General features: G+C 35.7%; 2 long non-coding RNA genes across 2 annotated transcripts; both read left to right on the top strand.

Annotated features, from left to right (window-relative positions):
* The first annotated feature begins 655 nt into the window (after positions 1-655).
* On the top strand, positions 656-3,119 carry LOC122108157. Its single transcript, XR_006147489.1, has 3 exons — positions 656-714; positions 944-1,059; positions 3,039-3,119. It is a non-coding gene; the product is annotated as an uncharacterized LOC122108157 (long non-coding RNA).
* A 1,242-nt stretch (positions 3,120-4,361) lies between these two features.
* Positions 4,362-11,453, top strand: LOC122108156. The gene is made up of 3 exons (XR_006147488.1): positions 4,362-4,431; positions 9,651-9,896; positions 11,368-11,453. It is a non-coding gene; the product is annotated as an uncharacterized LOC122108156 (long non-coding RNA).
* Positions 11,454-16,502: the final 5,049 nt, after the last annotated feature.

Raw genomic sequence — 16,502 nt, 5'->3', positions numbered from 1 at the left:
CCAGACAGTGGTGCCATCAAACTATCTTGAAATTTGCTTCTCTCCAGCTTCTCGGGCTTAACTATTAAACAGAAAAATGTTTTAAATCTGCACCCTCATCTTCCCCTCATTCAAGACAAAGTTTTTGGCTGTATTTATTTGGCTCTATTTATAATAGGAAGGTTGAAAGAAACATCAATATCTTGATATTTCTTGGGAAAAACAGGATGAACTAACAGTGAGACAGGAACTGTTATCAGAAATAACTTTTAGATAAGGATGAGGAGACTGACAGTGGGAACGAATGGGAGAGGAGAGAATGAAAGTATATACGCATGTGAAAGTAGAGTAGTGAAACCGTTTAAAATTGTTAAATAGAAGAATCAATAGGGTGATAATAGAGGGGGTATTTGATCTAAGTATCTCATAAGCATAGATGGAAATACCACACAATAAAACCCTTTTGTACAATTAATATATACTGATAAAATGAAGAGTCGTATTTTAAAATTGTATATGGTTAACATTTGAGGAAGAATAAATATCATAATCCTCTTGTTCTATATGAGAAAAAAGAGACTGGGAAAAATGACATATTAGTTCAAAATAATAGATTTAATAACAAAGTGGTTTGCATTTCCTATTTTAATTTAGGAACAACTCCTTGCAAAAAACCTGGGAACCGAGAATGCAATCATCACTGCAAAAATAAACATACATGTGGACATGACTGCTGTGAGTTCTCTAGAACAACTTTGTTTCAAACTAAAAGTGAATGTCCTTGGCCTCCCAATTATCTAGAAATAACATCCTGGTTATCTATCTATCATGCAACTTACAAGTCTGAAATAGTTTTCTTTCTTTTGGAGCAAAATGGAAAAAGTAAATATTAAATTTGAAATAAAATTAGCTTTATATTGAATAATAATTAAAGTTTAATCTAAAGAATCTTACATTTTTATAGGTAAAATTGGGGTTGCACAGAAGTTAGAAGTTAAAGAGTCAGCAATTTCTTCATATTTATCTGACTTAAGGAACAGGAATGCTGTTTCATCTCTTCCTCCATTTAAATGTCTCAAGGTTAGTTTTAGTATCATTTTTTCTTTTTTATTGTTAAGTGAAAGTAAATATTTGTTCTGTGTATCCATTAGGTAGGTATTTACAGTATATAAAGTATATAAAGACCCTGGGTCTTTAACATGCTAAGCAAGTACTCTACAACTTGAGCCATGTCACCAAGCCACTTCATTTCTTGCCCTTCCGTCATCTGTCCTGGACTGGGATGGAAATTCTGAAGTTGATCTGCATCTAAATGGGTACTGAGCTAGAGCCTTCCTTCCAAGCAATGAAAGAATGAATTTCTACTGGTTGGTAGGCTAGTCAGTAGCAGATTTACCTTGAGCCTAAATTATATCCTAGAAAATCCTTTTTGTTAGGATTTTCATAAGAATAAAGATTCTGGGCTGGGAAAGTGGCTCAGGGGTAGAGTGCTTGCCTTGCATGCATGAGGCCCTGGGTTTGATTCCTCAGCACCACATAGCAGAAAAGGCTGGAAGTGGCGCTGTGGCTCAAGTGGTAGAGCGCTAGCCTTAAGCTGAAGAGCTGAAGGACAGTGCCCAGGCCCAGAGTTCAGGCCCCACGTCTGACTAAAAAAAAAAAGAAGAAAAAAGATTCTGTTAGATGGCTAAAATGGGGAATGTTGGGAAATGAGAAGGAACATGAGGTTTATAATGATCACCACTGTGTGATCATGCTAATTTTTAATAGCATAAGTTTTCCTTCCTTCCTTCTTTTCTCCTTTTTTCATTCCATATTCATTGAGCATCAAGAATATTTCAGGTTAAGATATAATGATAAATAAGAATTCATAGTTGAATGAAGTACTTAGGTAATAAGCCTTATTTATACTTCTATGACAGAAGTATAAGATACTTCAGTTAAATAAGATGTGTACTCCATACACATTTTATGGGCCAGGAAAGGATTCTTAATAGATGTGGTTGAGACCCAAAGGAGAAGTCAAGTACAGAGGGGTAGAATACCAGAATAATGGTGCAAGTGATGTAATATTCCAGGCAAGAATATGCAAATGTATGTATTAGGGGAGGAGGGAGAAAGAAAGGGAGAGAGAAAAAAAATGTGACACATAGGAACTGGATCATGAAGACCTTTTTGCTATTTTAGGAATATATAATTTTTCTTGAAGTATTGAGTGATATGATCAGAATTATATTTTATAAAGATCTTTTGCAGCAAGATAGAGAGGGGGATAGAAGTTTAAAAATAGGAACTTGAGGAATCATTAACTTGTTTTTATTTTTTTCAATAATTCATAGGTCTAGTCTAGAGCAATGGTAGTAGCAGTAGAGAGAAATGAGTATTTTAAGAGATTGTTCAGAGGTAATATGATCCAACTACTTTGTTATTTCATTATTATGGGAGGTGAGGTAAGAAGAACAGTCAAAAGTATGATGCCCAGACTTCTGGCTTGAATAACAGGAAGGAAAGCTGAGCATCTCTCTGGCAAGAACACCAAAAGAAAAACACATTTGGAGAAAGAAAGTGTTGAGTCACTTTAGGAAATAATGGATTTAGGGCTGAGGATATAGCACAGTGGAAGAGCCCTTGCCTAGCATGCATAAGGACCCAAGTTCAATACACGACACTAAAACCTGAGAGGACTTACAGGCCAAGATTTATATGTAAAAGACAATCTTCAGGCAATTGGATATCAATATTTGAAAATCAAGAGAGAGGGCTGAGTTAGAAATACGATTTTGATAGTCATATGTAGACAATCTTTGAAGCCATGGGACTAAATAGATCTTTCAGTGAGAACATACAGAGTGAGAAAAGAAGACCTCCTAAAGAACTATGAAGATTGCCAGTATGTGAGAAGAAAATTTGAGTTGGAATTAGCCTGGATTTCTCCTCACTTTATTGAGTTCTGGACCTGTACCAGCAGGAATTTTGATGTTTGGCTGATGTGTTAAAGTTAATTTGAAATTATTAATTGATTTAATTTGAAATAAAAATAAATGTAATTTTTTCATTAATAGCTACAGATGAATAAATCTCAAAGTGTGGATCTCAAAGAGTTTGGTTTTACTCCAAAACCTTCTATATCCAATAGATCAAGGTACAAATATAATGTTAATATCTAAGTTAAAATATTCATTTTAAATTATTTGTTTCTCTAGCCACTTTTTCAGCAGAAGGTGGTCATTGGCTACTCACAGAAAATCATGCTAATCATTTAGTTCCATGGTGAAGCAACTATATTATTTATACACACGCATACACACACACATTTTGTCATCTTTTGTTCCATACATTTGTTTAGAACTCTACAGTTATAGAATATTTGAACATTCATTGAACCATCTTTTCCCTAGGAAACTATTCTATGTGTCATCTTGTCAGATTTGCTGCCTTCTAATCTAGGTGGCAGGAATACATTGGGTTTTAGAAAGGGACATCATGTTAGTATACAAAGTCCAAACTTTCTGTTCAAGTGCTCATTCCATATTGTTAATACCTTAGATTTATAAAATACTTTATAATTTGAAAGTCTTACTTTTGTGCATCATTTCTTTTTTATCTTAACCACCTTGCTCACAAAGTATTTTCATCTCATTTTATTGATAAAAGACACGAACTTCATATTTCTAGTTAGTAAGCAGAAGGCCTTGATGCCAGTACATTGTTCTTTTCTCATGTTATGATTTAGAATCATCCAGGTAAGAGTGTTCTATATCCAGGAAGGACAGTCAATTAATTTATTAACTAATACAGAACAAGAAATTACTAATCAACACTAGATCCTAACATTACTTCTAAAGATCCGTTTTTATCTAACTTAAAACAGAAATAGTAATACATTTTTAAGGACTATATGATGATAGCAAATATTCATTTGGGACATGTAAAGCTAAGTACTGGTCTCTTCCATTCAACAACATCTTTTACACTTCGCTGCCAAGGCAAGATACAGTTTATCACAGAAATGATGGGTACATAAACAGTTTTCTCTTTTATGCAAATAAGTAGTTTTTAAAGCCAGATTCATTTTCATCCTTTGTTTAACTTTTGCACTTTTTGGGGGTTGGGGGTCGGTCATGGAGCTTGAACTCAGGACCTAGGTCTGCTGTAAAGGCTAGTGCTATACTTCAGCTCCACTTCGTGCTTTCTGGTGGTTAACTGGAGATGAGAATCTCACAGAATTCCCTGCTGGACTGGCTTTGAACAGTGATCCTTAGCTCTCAGCCTCTTGAGTAACTAGGATTACAGGTGTGAGCCATCAGTGCCTGGCTTTAACATTTTTATGGTTTTATTTCTCTTAATAAAGATCTGAAAATTTAAGCTTACCTGAATGGCATGTAGTTGAGCAGAAGGATCAGAATGAAATCTGTGGAAAAGTTCAACAGGGACCATTTGAATATCAGGGCAAAGGTAAATTGTCATTATATTGACTTGAGAATGAATGGATTTGGCACTACTTTGGATTGACAAGTAATGTTGTTTAAAAAATGTTCATAATTATTATGATGATTAACTTAGCAATTTTTCCCCTGGGTTAATGGGCTGCTTTCATGGTTTTGGCTTTGTTATTTCAGATGGTCTTACTCTATGTCAAAAAGGCAACTTCCCTACACAGTGTTGACTATTTTATTTAAAAATAATGTAAGGAAGAGCTGAAAAAAACATCTCTTTAGTTCTTAAACCTATGTTTCTTATCATTTCTTTAATACAATAGAAAGATAAAGTAAGTTGAGGGGAACAGAAGACTTACAAGTTTTGCTTTTCACCTGTATCTCTAACTAGTGAGTTAAGCATGTTAACTCATCATCATCATTGCTAATGTTCATTATGACTCCTGATATTATTAGCATTATTTCCCTAGATCATCCTATTAATCACTACTCTGTGAAAATGAATGAGAAATAATCACAATCAGTGAGTTGTTTGTTCATTGTAAGTATAAATAAAATGGTATGAAATAATAAGTTGGCGATTTTCTGAAAAAAAAATACTGTCTCTGTCATTGCCTTTTGTTTCCATTCTTTGACACTGTCATTTTATGTTTCCTTCCGTTATAATTTAGGATCTTAGAGGGCTATGGATGCAGCTCAGTGATAGAGGGGCTTGTCTAGTATATGTGAAGCCTTAGATTCAACCCCTAGCATTAAAAAAAAAAAATCAGTCACTCAATAAATGTAGGGAGGAAAGAGGTGAAGTATCTGGCACTGTTTTTTGTTTTTTTGTTTTTTGGATAGTCTTGAGGCTTGAACTCAGGGCCTGCGCAATGTCCCTGAGCTTCTTTTTGCTCAAGGCTAGCACTCTACCAGTTGAGCCAAAGTGCTACTTCCAGCTTTTTCTGAGTATGTGGTACTGAATTGAACCTAGGTCTTCATGCGTGCTAGGCAAGCACTCTACCACTAAGGTACATTCCCAGTCCTACCTGCCACTTTTTAAAGTACCGTAACATCATTTTTTTTAATTCCCTATTCTGAGTTGAAGAGTGAAAGATTAAAGATTTCAGGGGCAGACAATAGAGTAGTATTTGACAGCACAGATTAAAAAAGTGAAAGCTAGGTTTTGTTAAAGCAGAAAACGGTCCTAGAGCGATAGTATACCTCTTAAGGGAAACTGAGGGCAGACAGCTTGGCCAAGCAGTCAAGTGTGTCTATCCCCGAGTCGTTGTCAGTTTTATGGAGTAGGGCTTAATGGTTGCAGTAGTGATTGTGCTAATGGTGGAATTGTCCAAGAAATGAAAGTATATCTCCAAGAATGAGAATGGTTTACCTAATAAGATGCCCTCATTGAGCCAAGGAATTGAAAACAGGATTGTAATGAGATGAAGATGAGGCCTCTGGCTCATCTCTAGTCTCCTTTGCGGTTGTCTTGGGGACTGTTGGCTTCTATATCAAGAAGTAATCTCTACCATAGAACTGGCTGACAAAATGTACCTAAGTGTGGTACTGTAACAGTTCTCCTGGTTCCCTTGTGTTATTGTTATTTCCTTTTTACCTGCCTATCCTGAACAAGGAACATTTTGTCCTACTCGTTCAAAGCCTGGATATTATTACAAAATGGATAGGAGGTTTAAAATGTTCAACCCTCTTATAGCCTTCTAATTTTTTTCTTATACTGCTACTCTGTTCCCTGCCCTTCTATATAGTTCATCCTTTACTCTGCTTACTTCTAGTTATATTTTCATGGTTTTCCTACTTTTGCTTCTTTTCCACCCACTAATCCCAACTCTAATCTATATTATGATACTAACTTATCATCTAGATTGGAACCCCCAGTAATAACTATATTCCTGTTTTACCTTTATTCTTTTCCTTCTTTCATTCAGGAGAGCCTGTAGTGTGGTAGTTAGACACACAGGAACTGGAAATAATCTGCTAAGTCAGAGTTCTACTTATGCCATTGACTGTAGTGTCTCATAGTATACTTTACCCTTTATTTCAGTTCCCTCATCTAATTTTATTCTAAAGATTTTAGAATTGAGACAGGTAGTTAAAGCTGTTAATCGGGTACTATTAATTGTAACAATTAAGTAGGCTTATATTTTCAGACATTCTTTCTTGGCAAAACATAACTGTACTCAAATACTACTCTTAAGAATGTTTTAACACAAACATGGCAATTCTTATCATATGTATCCCAATTTTCAAGAAGGGAAGAAAAAATTATGTTATATGAGAAAGCATGTTGAATCATAAAACTTAAATTGTAGAAGTGTGCTTTATGTAGTTTCTCATCTTACAATGAAAGAAACCAAGATTCTGATAGATTAAATGACTTGCCCAAAATCACATACCTAATTAATACAGGGCCAGAAATAGATTCCATGTCTCTTGATACCCAGTCCAATGCCATTTCTACAAAATGAAATTGACTTTTGGTTATCAGTGGAAAACTGAGTGTTCATATTATAGTATATGAACTCTTCCAACTTTCCATTGTACCAACCCATCCTATTTCAACTATTTCTTTCTCTGTCTCTGGGAACATTTTTCTTCTATTCAAGCATTCTCTCTCTCTCTCTCTCTTGCTCTCTCACTCTCTCTCTCTTTCTCCATATCATTTATTTTATTTATTTCTAGTACTAAGAATTGAACCCAGGGCCTCATAAATGCTAGGCACACAGTCATTTGAGCCACACATGCAGTCCTTCTGTTTTGTATTTTGTTTTCTTTAATATATATTTTTTATTGTAAAGATACTGTACAAAGGGGTTACAGTTACATGAGTAAGGTAATGAGTACATTTCCTATTGAGCATTATTACCCCCTCCTTTGTTTTTCCCCTACCATTCCTTCCTTCCCCACCACCCCAACTCCTCCCTCCCCTCCCCAAAGTTGTAAAGTTCATTTTCAATTTAGTGTCTTGTACATTTCATTGTTACAATGAGTCAACTGTATCATTTTTTCAGTATTTTGTTATTTCCCTTCCCCTCCCCAAATTAGAAAAATGTATATACAAGATGCAGGGCACTAGAATCAAATACAGTGGAAATAGGGGTTATACTATGGGGGAAGAACATACAAAAAACACAAAAAAAAATCACATAGTACATTAAAAACAGCAGCAACAAAGATGAAACCTCTTGTGTTCCTATCTTGGGGTTCATTTCGCTTAGCATCATCTTATATGGTCATTTGTACATAGCTTTTGACCTTTTCTGCTTGTCTGGTAAGATTATCCTAGATGTATACTAGTTATTGCAAATAAGGGAAACCATGAGACCTAAGTTTTTGGGGGTCTTCACATAACAATTTTTTCTAAGTCTCTCAATTTGAAATGGTCTTGCTAACTTTGCCTGGGCTGGTCTTTAACTTGTGATCTTCCTCCCTCCACCTCCCAAGTAGCTGAGACCCAACTATAATCTTAATGGCATCTAATCCTACCCTCACAGGGACATTTGAGAACCAGTATTCCTCTCTTCTTTCCTCTGTCTTCATCCTTTTCTCTCTGCCTGTCTTTTCCTTCTTCAGCTACATATGTCAATCTAGCTAGTCATGACCTTTTTTATTTTTTTTACTGCAAGTGATAAAAATTCTACTTAAAGAGACATAATCACACAAAAGGATAACATTATCTCATGTAAACTGCCTTTAGTTTTGGCATTCAAATTATACACACCTCTCCCTTTCCCTCATGTTTTTAAACTATGCCTGATGATGATTGGCTTGATTTGTTAAATAGACTTTCTTTCTTTTTTTTGGGGGGGGGGGGGCGGTGTCCGGTCGTGGGGCCTGAACTCTGGGCCTGGGCACTGTCCCTCAGCTCTTCAGCTCAAGGCTAGCGCTCTACCACTTGAGCCACAGCACCACTTCCAGCTTTTTGCTTATGTGGTGCTGAGGAATCGAACCCAGGGCCTCAGGCATGCAAGGCAAGTGCTTTACCACTGAGTCACCTTCCCAGCCCCTGCTAAATAGACTCTCTACGTAGCAGATAATCCCTAAAGTTTGTCTTCCTATTTAACACCCTCAATAGAAAAATACAATCTTCTTGTTGAATTGTAGACCTGAATTCATTCTAATTGGCTTCATTTGAGTCATGTGTTCATCCTTGATCAATCCCTATAGTCTGGGCATTGGGTCATTTTGTCCCCATGGCCTTAAAAAAGGCAGGGAACCATAAACAAAGGCTCAACAAGATCTTGTGGAATAGTGGAGGCATGCTACTTCAAAGCAAAAGGGAGGTGCTTCTACTGAAAGAGGGGAAAGCATGACAGATGGACCCAAACCAGGATTCCATGTCCTCTCTTTGCTGCTTTCTCATCAAAACTGAGAGTCCCAGATGAGCAATTTTACACTCACTTTGTTCACTTTCTTACTACCTGGGCACTGTTGTTCATTCATTCAATTGTGGGTTCCTTTCTGTCACTACTTTGAAACCACCATTTAATGACCTCCTGACTGATGAAGTCATTTAATAATTTCCAAATTTCACTTTTTGACCTCTGTATTTGAGATTTGTTACTTTCTTTTGCTTTAATCATTCTCAGACTGTCTGAGCTTTTCCTGTTGATCTTACAAATGGATTATTTTCTTTTTGCTTCTTTATTCTTTTCACTTCAAACCAACTTTTCCTAGATAATTTCATGTAAGCCCAAGTCTTCAATTACTAACTATACTCTGAGGGTTTTTGAATCTATACTTCTAATTACAAATACATCTATATAAACACCTTCTGAGATATGTTTATCAAAAGTTAACATATCAGCATCTAAACTCTATTTTCTTAATTCCTAGCTGTGCTCTTTTTCTTTTTCTTAATTACTTAGGATAAATTAGGAACTTGTTACAAATTACTTTCTAATCTACTGCACTATTTTTACTATTCCTTATGGTCTTTATTTATCTGTAGGGTAGGAAAACTATATAATGAAATTTATAGAGTTATTTTCATGTAGAAATTAAGAGGAAAATTAGTTATCTTTAAAACTATTAAAAATTAGATTTAATACAACTCTCGAACAACAATGCTTGACACAGTGTTTTGAAACTACTGCTCAAGAGCTCTGCTTAGTGACTTGACAGATAAGTTTTGTGTATGTGTGTATATATGTATATATATGTATGTGTGTATGTATACACACAATGATACTTATGATTTTAAAAGAAATTTTAATCTTTTATATGGACACATAATAGAATTTTCTGGATGGAACTATTCTACAACTTTGAATGAGGAAGCCCCTCAGACAAAAGTATTCAAAAGAAATCTTAATATATCTGGAAACCAGAATTTGACAGATGAAGATACTAGCAAATCTCCATTTTCAGAAGTTTTGAATGTGAACTTTGAATTGGGAAGTGAAGTTTGGGAAGATTTTGATGATGAAAACTTAATCGAAATTAGTAGTTTTTTAACTGATACTAAGAGGACAACAACATCAGGTAAATACATTGTCTTTTGTTTATTTTTCTAATTTGGTTCTTGGGACTAATTATCTTTGCCTTTTTATTTGTACTTACTTAGATTTGGTTTGTTAAGGTTGTAATTTCTAGCAAAACTGCAAAAGTGACCCATCATGATTTTTCCTCCTGTAGGTAGAAGTCAAGGTTATTTTATGGATATTGACATATCAGTTGAGCTTTTTTTTATTTGTTGCTCCTCTTATTAAAGACTCCATTCAAATTCAGACTGTTCATTAAATTTTCCCTCATGAAACAAACTCTTCTGCTCTCTAAGATCACACATGATCTCTAATATTTGTGAAGGGCAAAAATGTTTTTAAATGTATTCATCTACTTACAGAGAAAATAAAATAACTTCTAGTCAAAACATTGACTTTTCAGATACGAGCAAAAAAGAGAAGATCCATTTCTTTGGTATTGGAAGTTGTATTTAAATCAGATACAAATGAAAAAATCATGAGACTTAGTTCTTTGAGTTGCAGACAAATTCATTTCACTAAAACACAAAATTGAAAATCTTGCTAAATGCTTGACAAGATAACAAGTGGAGATACTCTTCCCCCATAAATACTGACTGAAATCAGTCTTCAGCCTTCTCATGGAGACTCATATTCCCATCATTATGGTTTTGTTGCTTCTTAATGTATCCTACCTCAGGGAACCAGTTAGAAGTTTTAATACTGTTATCTTAGAGTATTAAGAATTACCTAAAATGCTAATCATCTTCAAGAAAATTATTACACTGTTCACAAAATTATCTGGAAAATCTCTCTGACGTGTGTCAGTAGGCAGTTTCCTGTATCGCTGGACAATAACTCCTGCCTCCGGACTGAATGGCATTGTGAACTGATAGCAGGCAGTGAATACTGGTCTTTAATTCAGTAGCCCTGTCACTGGACAGTCAATTTCAATGAACTGATTCACTTTAATAACACGCAGACCCTTGAGAATGTTGAATGCATTTCAACTTGATTGTTTGCCTGAATTAAAAAGTAAGCAAATAGTGATGATCTGAGAACCTTCAATCATAGTGACTCATAAGCTAACTTACATGTTTTATATTTATTTCTCTAGCTTTTGCCTTATTTTATACACAATTAGAAGAGTCAATTCTTCTTTTAAAAACTGCATCATATCTACAGAAGAAATCTCTAGTGGAATTTATTTTTAAAAAAGTTTTCCAGGTGGTGGTAGCTCACACCTGTAATCCTAGCTACTCAGGAGGCTGAGATCTGAGGGTTACGGTTCAAAGCCAGCCTGGGCAGGAAAGTCTGTGAGACTCTTATCTCCAATGAACCACCAGAAAACCAGAAGTGGTGCTGTGGGTCAAATGGTAGAGTGCTCACTTTGAGCTGAAATGCTCAGGGACAGTGCCCAGGCCCAGAGTTCAAGTCCATGACTGGCAAAAAAAAAAAAAAAAGTTTAATTCAGCTGTTCCTTCGTATTTTAGGCTTTGGAGACACCCCGAGTTCAAGTGCCAGGGGAAGTAAGCTACCCCTCCAAAAGTCAAAGAGAAAATTACAAAACACAGTGTCCAACAGGCAAGTTTTTAGAACTTTGGTTTGTAATTCTTTCAGCTTTGTATCCTCTTGAAAGACAATCAGAATATGAGACTGAATTATTAGGTGTCAGGGAATCCATAAGGTTCTAGACAACCCTTCTTAATCTTAGATGTATGTTAGATATGTTTCTGTTAAGCCACCTGCCTCAGAATCATCAGCAGATGCATATTAAAAATGTACATTTCTGGGGCCCTCCTACTAAATCATGGTCTTTTGGAACTCAGGAATTTTTATATTTTTTTATAATTTTTTATTTTATTTTTTTATTTTTTTTTGGTCAGTCATGGTGCTTGAACTCTGGGCCTGGGCACTGTCCCTCAGCTCTTCAGATCAAGGCCAGCTCTCTACCATTTGAGCCACAGTGCCACTTCTGGCTTTTTTGCTTATGTGGTACTAAGGAATTGAACCCAGGGCCTCATGCATGCAAGGCAAGCATCTACCATTGAGCCACCTTCCCAGCCCCAGAATTTTTATATTTTTTAAGAAAAGTAAAACAGGAGTGAACAGGGGTTCTATGTATAAAGAAACAGCTGTAAAAGAATAAGACTTTTGAGACATTTCATGCTCAAGGATCAGTGTTACCATAGGAATTACTATAGTATTAAGGATGAGATTGCCATAGTCTGATTGTGAAGGAACATTGAATGTCCTGATTAGATGAGTCTATAAGTCAAGGGTCACAAATTCAAGTGCCTTCATAATTTGGTGGGTTAGGCTACCTGTAGTTAAGTAGTTAAGTATAAGACTCAATGTGTGTGTTTGTGTGTGTGTGTGTGTGTGTGTGAGAGAGAGAGAGAGAGAGAGAGAGAGAGAGAGAGAGAGCTGTAGGGTTTGAAAACAGGGCCTGAGCTCTTTTGCTCAAGGCTAGCACTCTGCCACTTGAGCCTCAGCTCCATTTATGGTTTTCTGGTGATTAATTAGAGATAAGAATCTCACAGACTTTCCTGCCAAGGCTGACTTTGAACCACAATTCTCAGCTCTCAGCCTCCTGATTAGCTAGAATTACAGATATGAGCCACCACCACCCAGCAAGACTGAATTTTAAGAAGAATTATTCTAGGATTATTTCTATACTCCCTTAAAAACTGGTACTCTTATGTAATTTGGAATATGTAAATTCATCTTGAAAAGGAAATATACTAAGTTTTCCATGAGTGTAAAATATAGATCAATTTTTAATAATAGGATAACATGGATCATCAATTTTTATAAGTATGATCAATTTTACATTCCTCAAATATACACTGTTAATGTAAATTAAAATGTTACTACAATGTTTTACAAATAATTAATTTAAAATTTTAGTTTTGTTTCATCATATGAGAAGCCATATACTTGTTTATCAAACCATGCTATGTCTGACTTGGGTCCATCCTCCATGATGCAATTGCCAGAACAGGCCAGAAATACAAATACTGTAAGCAGAAGAACCCCCCTGTTTCTTTTGGGGTTGGGGGGGGAGGTTGTGTGAATACTTAAACTTTCAATGACTGTTATTTTTTACACCAAATACAGGTTTCCCCTCATGACAGAAAACAAGGCCTGTCACCGGTGTTCGAGAGGCTGTGCTTTACTCAGTCCAAAGAAATACCAAATTCTACTAATGTTAAGAAAGTCGACTTCTTGATACAAAATAGTGAATCTAAAAAGGGAACGGATTTCAGGTTAGAACTCTTAAGTACATTTCAAGAGTATACCAATAAAAACCTTTTATGGGCAAATTCAGTATTTTTTCTTTGATTCATTTTAAAAATCAGAGCCTTTTATTTATTAAGCCAAACCTTTTGTTTATTAAAAACATTGAAATTTTACAGTTTTAGAGCTTGAGGTTCTTGAGATACTTTACAGCTTCAAATATCTCAATTTTTGAAAACCTGTATGTTTGATGCTAACAATTACAGAAGATATATATTGAGTTGATAAAGTAGTTTTTACTGATTCAATGTAGTATATTGATCATTTAAGTGTAGAATCATTTGAGAAACACAAATGAGACAAGCTAATTTTTCAAAATTTAAAGTTGTATTTTAGCCATCTAATTATTTTACAACTTGACAGGGCCAGTGACAAAGTTAGGATAAATCTGATCAATTCCTCCACTACTGGCCATTTTTGGAAGGAGAACTGCAGCTTCTCTCATGGAAGAATCAGATTCAAGGCCTGTTCGTACTTTTATTAAGTAACATTATTTTGCAGTATATTTAAATAAATAACTAGGAAATTTGGCTCTTCTACAGTTTCCAAAGTCCAGTATTTTTTTTACCCACAGACAGGTTATACAGGCTAAGGTTCAGAAACAACCTCAGAACAATCTTCAAGTTAATATGTTGTATTCATATTACACTGTGTTCTGTATTCTAAAATAAATTGTTTTACAAAAGGTTAATTTTACACTTGATCTTTCCCCCTTAGTTATTATCATCCTGTCGAAGCAGCTGGAGAAATGAAGAGTTTTCTGGGAATATTTGATGGCATTTTGTAACAACAACAAAATCTTATTAAAAGAAAATATGGAGACCCCTAACCTCAAACTATGCTTTTCATTTTAAAAAATCATAATTGTTAACGCTTTATCTCTTGATCAGTTTCGTTGACTTTTTTTCAGCACAGTTGAGGGGCTGATTGATTTTCTCATTCAATTGTAACTTTTTGAAAAGTACTTTCTTTTTTCTCAAAATGTGGCTTTTTTTCTAATGAGCTTAAAATTGATTTACACTTAGAAATAATTGTTTCATTCTTTATTTGATTTTGACAGGACCTAATTTGAATTGTCATTTTTTTATGTTCTTAAAGTATTCTGTGAAAGCAAAATAATGCTGTTAGTAAATCTGTTATTTAGATTGTTTGTTACATGGTGTTCATGTATTTTGTTATTGACTGCTTTAGTTTTTAAAAATCTAGTCATTGTTCGAACCTTGTTATCTTGGTTTTGAGCAATAATAAACTATTAGTATAGTTACTATCATTTAGCTTTTAATGGTATAAAATAAAAACCTTGTTATGCTGACTTTAACAGAAAGACATACTATTTTTCAATAAATTAAATCTCAAACTTATTGATGGGCATTCTAAGCAAAGCTTATTTCTAATTTATTTTTTATGTATATACCATATGAAGTTGAAGCCCATCTAAGAAATTTTAGAATTTTTTAAGCATTAGCCTTAGAAGATAAGTAAAAAAGAAAAGAAACTTTCAGGTGAGATTTTTTATTGTTTTGGTTAGTAAATATTTATGAGCATATGTATTAATTTAGATCAAAAGCATGAGGTTCGGTGGCTCACATCTAATATTACATACTCAAGATGCTGAGATTGAGAAGATCACAGTTTTATGCCAGCCAGACATTTTGTTCATAAGACCCCATATCAGTTAATACCTAGGTATGATGGTTCATGTATTCTCATGAATCATGGTAGCTTGTAGTGTAAATAGGAAAACTGCTGTCCAGACTGGCCCACATGAAAAAATGAGACACTATCTCAAATGCAAGGTCAAAAGGGGTGGAGGTATGGCTCAAGGAGTAAAAGTACCTACTTAGCAAACATAAAGTCCTGAGTTCAAACCCACTATCATGAAAACAGGATAAAACTTAAAATCAACTAAGAGGTTTTGTTGAAAAATAATGGCAGCCAGTTATTTATTTGTTTTAGATCTCTTTAAAATTGGTATGTTTCAGATCTGAGTCAATCATCCTGAAACCTTTATATGTTATTAAACCCCATTAAAATGAAAATTTGAAGCTGGGAGACAGTGGCCTGTGCCTAGCTACTCAGCAAGCTGAGAGCTGAGGAACTCACATGGTAGAGCACCAACCTTGAGGGGAAAAAAACAAAAGTTAAGAGCACCTGAGACCCGAGTTCAAACTCTGCAACCAACACAAAAATAAAATGAAAAATCAATGCAATTACAGTGTTTATTTTGTGTACATAGACTTTGAAACTAAAGAAATAGAAATTCAATTCAACTTGACTTACTGTAATCTCCTAAGTGCAAAGTTCTGTACTCATTACTGTGGAGAATGAGAACACTTTTTGTTTTGCGACATTTAATATTTTGGTAGAGATATTGTAGCTTCATTTATAGATCACTATACCTAAGTGAATATCTCAATAAAGCAAGTCAGCTTTTCTGTTTCCTAATGAATATAAAAATTATATTCAGGGTTTGCTGCAGCCTATCATTTATGCAATAACGTCACAAACAATGTACATACTTAAAAAGACTTAAAAAGTGTGTGTGTGTGTGTGTGTGTGTGTGTGTGTGTGTGTGTGCTTGAACTCAGGGCTTAGGCAATGTCTCTGAGTTTTCTGCTCAAGGTTAGTGTTTACACCACTTGAGCCACAGCTCAAGTGGAGATAAAAGTCTCACGGGCTTTCCTGCCTGGGCTGACTCTGAATGTGATCCGCAGATCTCTGCCTCCTGAGTCACTAGGGCTATAGCTGTGAGCCACCGGGGCCTGGCTTTCACTGAAATAGAATCTTTGGGAGGTTTCTCAGTTTATTCATGACAACCGTCAGGAGTTCTTTGAGACAGTGCCATGGCTCTTGGCCCATTGGAGAAGGGAGTCCCCTGACTCACCCCCCTGCGATGGCCCCACAGAGCGCATAGGTCCAGAGCTGGTCTCAGCCCTGGTCCGCCTTGGCCTCCTTCGCCCGGATGGACGCGTGCTCCTTCTCAGGGACGGTGGAGGGGAGGGGGGGGGGCTGGCGGAGCGTTTCCACAGCACGTCCCAGAGTTCCCGGAACTCACTGAAATACTGAACAATTCTGAACTGTCAGACAACCCCTGGGTGTGCTCCTTGTAGGGTTGAACCTTCATATACATCACGTGACTTTGCAAGGCACAGGATGGTGGAGCGTGATCAAACAAGCCAGCCCGTAATCATAAAATGCCGTCGTCCCCGCCGCTCGTGGCGTCACCGCATGGCGGGGTTTAAAAAATACGTATCCAATTCCGCATCACAGAGTTTCTGCCAAATTGCAGGAGTTTGCGGTAAGTATATATTTATGATTTTAATTATTT

This window comes from Dipodomys spectabilis, unplaced genomic scaffold (genome assembly GCF_019054845.1).
Source record: "Dipodomys spectabilis isolate Male_0828 unplaced genomic scaffold, ASM1905484v1 ptg000054l, whole genome shotgun sequence".
Classification (NCBI taxonomy): domain Eukaryota; kingdom Metazoa; phylum Chordata; class Mammalia; order Rodentia; family Heteromyidae; genus Dipodomys; species Dipodomys spectabilis.
The sequence above is the reverse complement of the archived record's forward strand: the minus strand, read 5'-3'. Positions and strand labels throughout refer to the sequence as shown.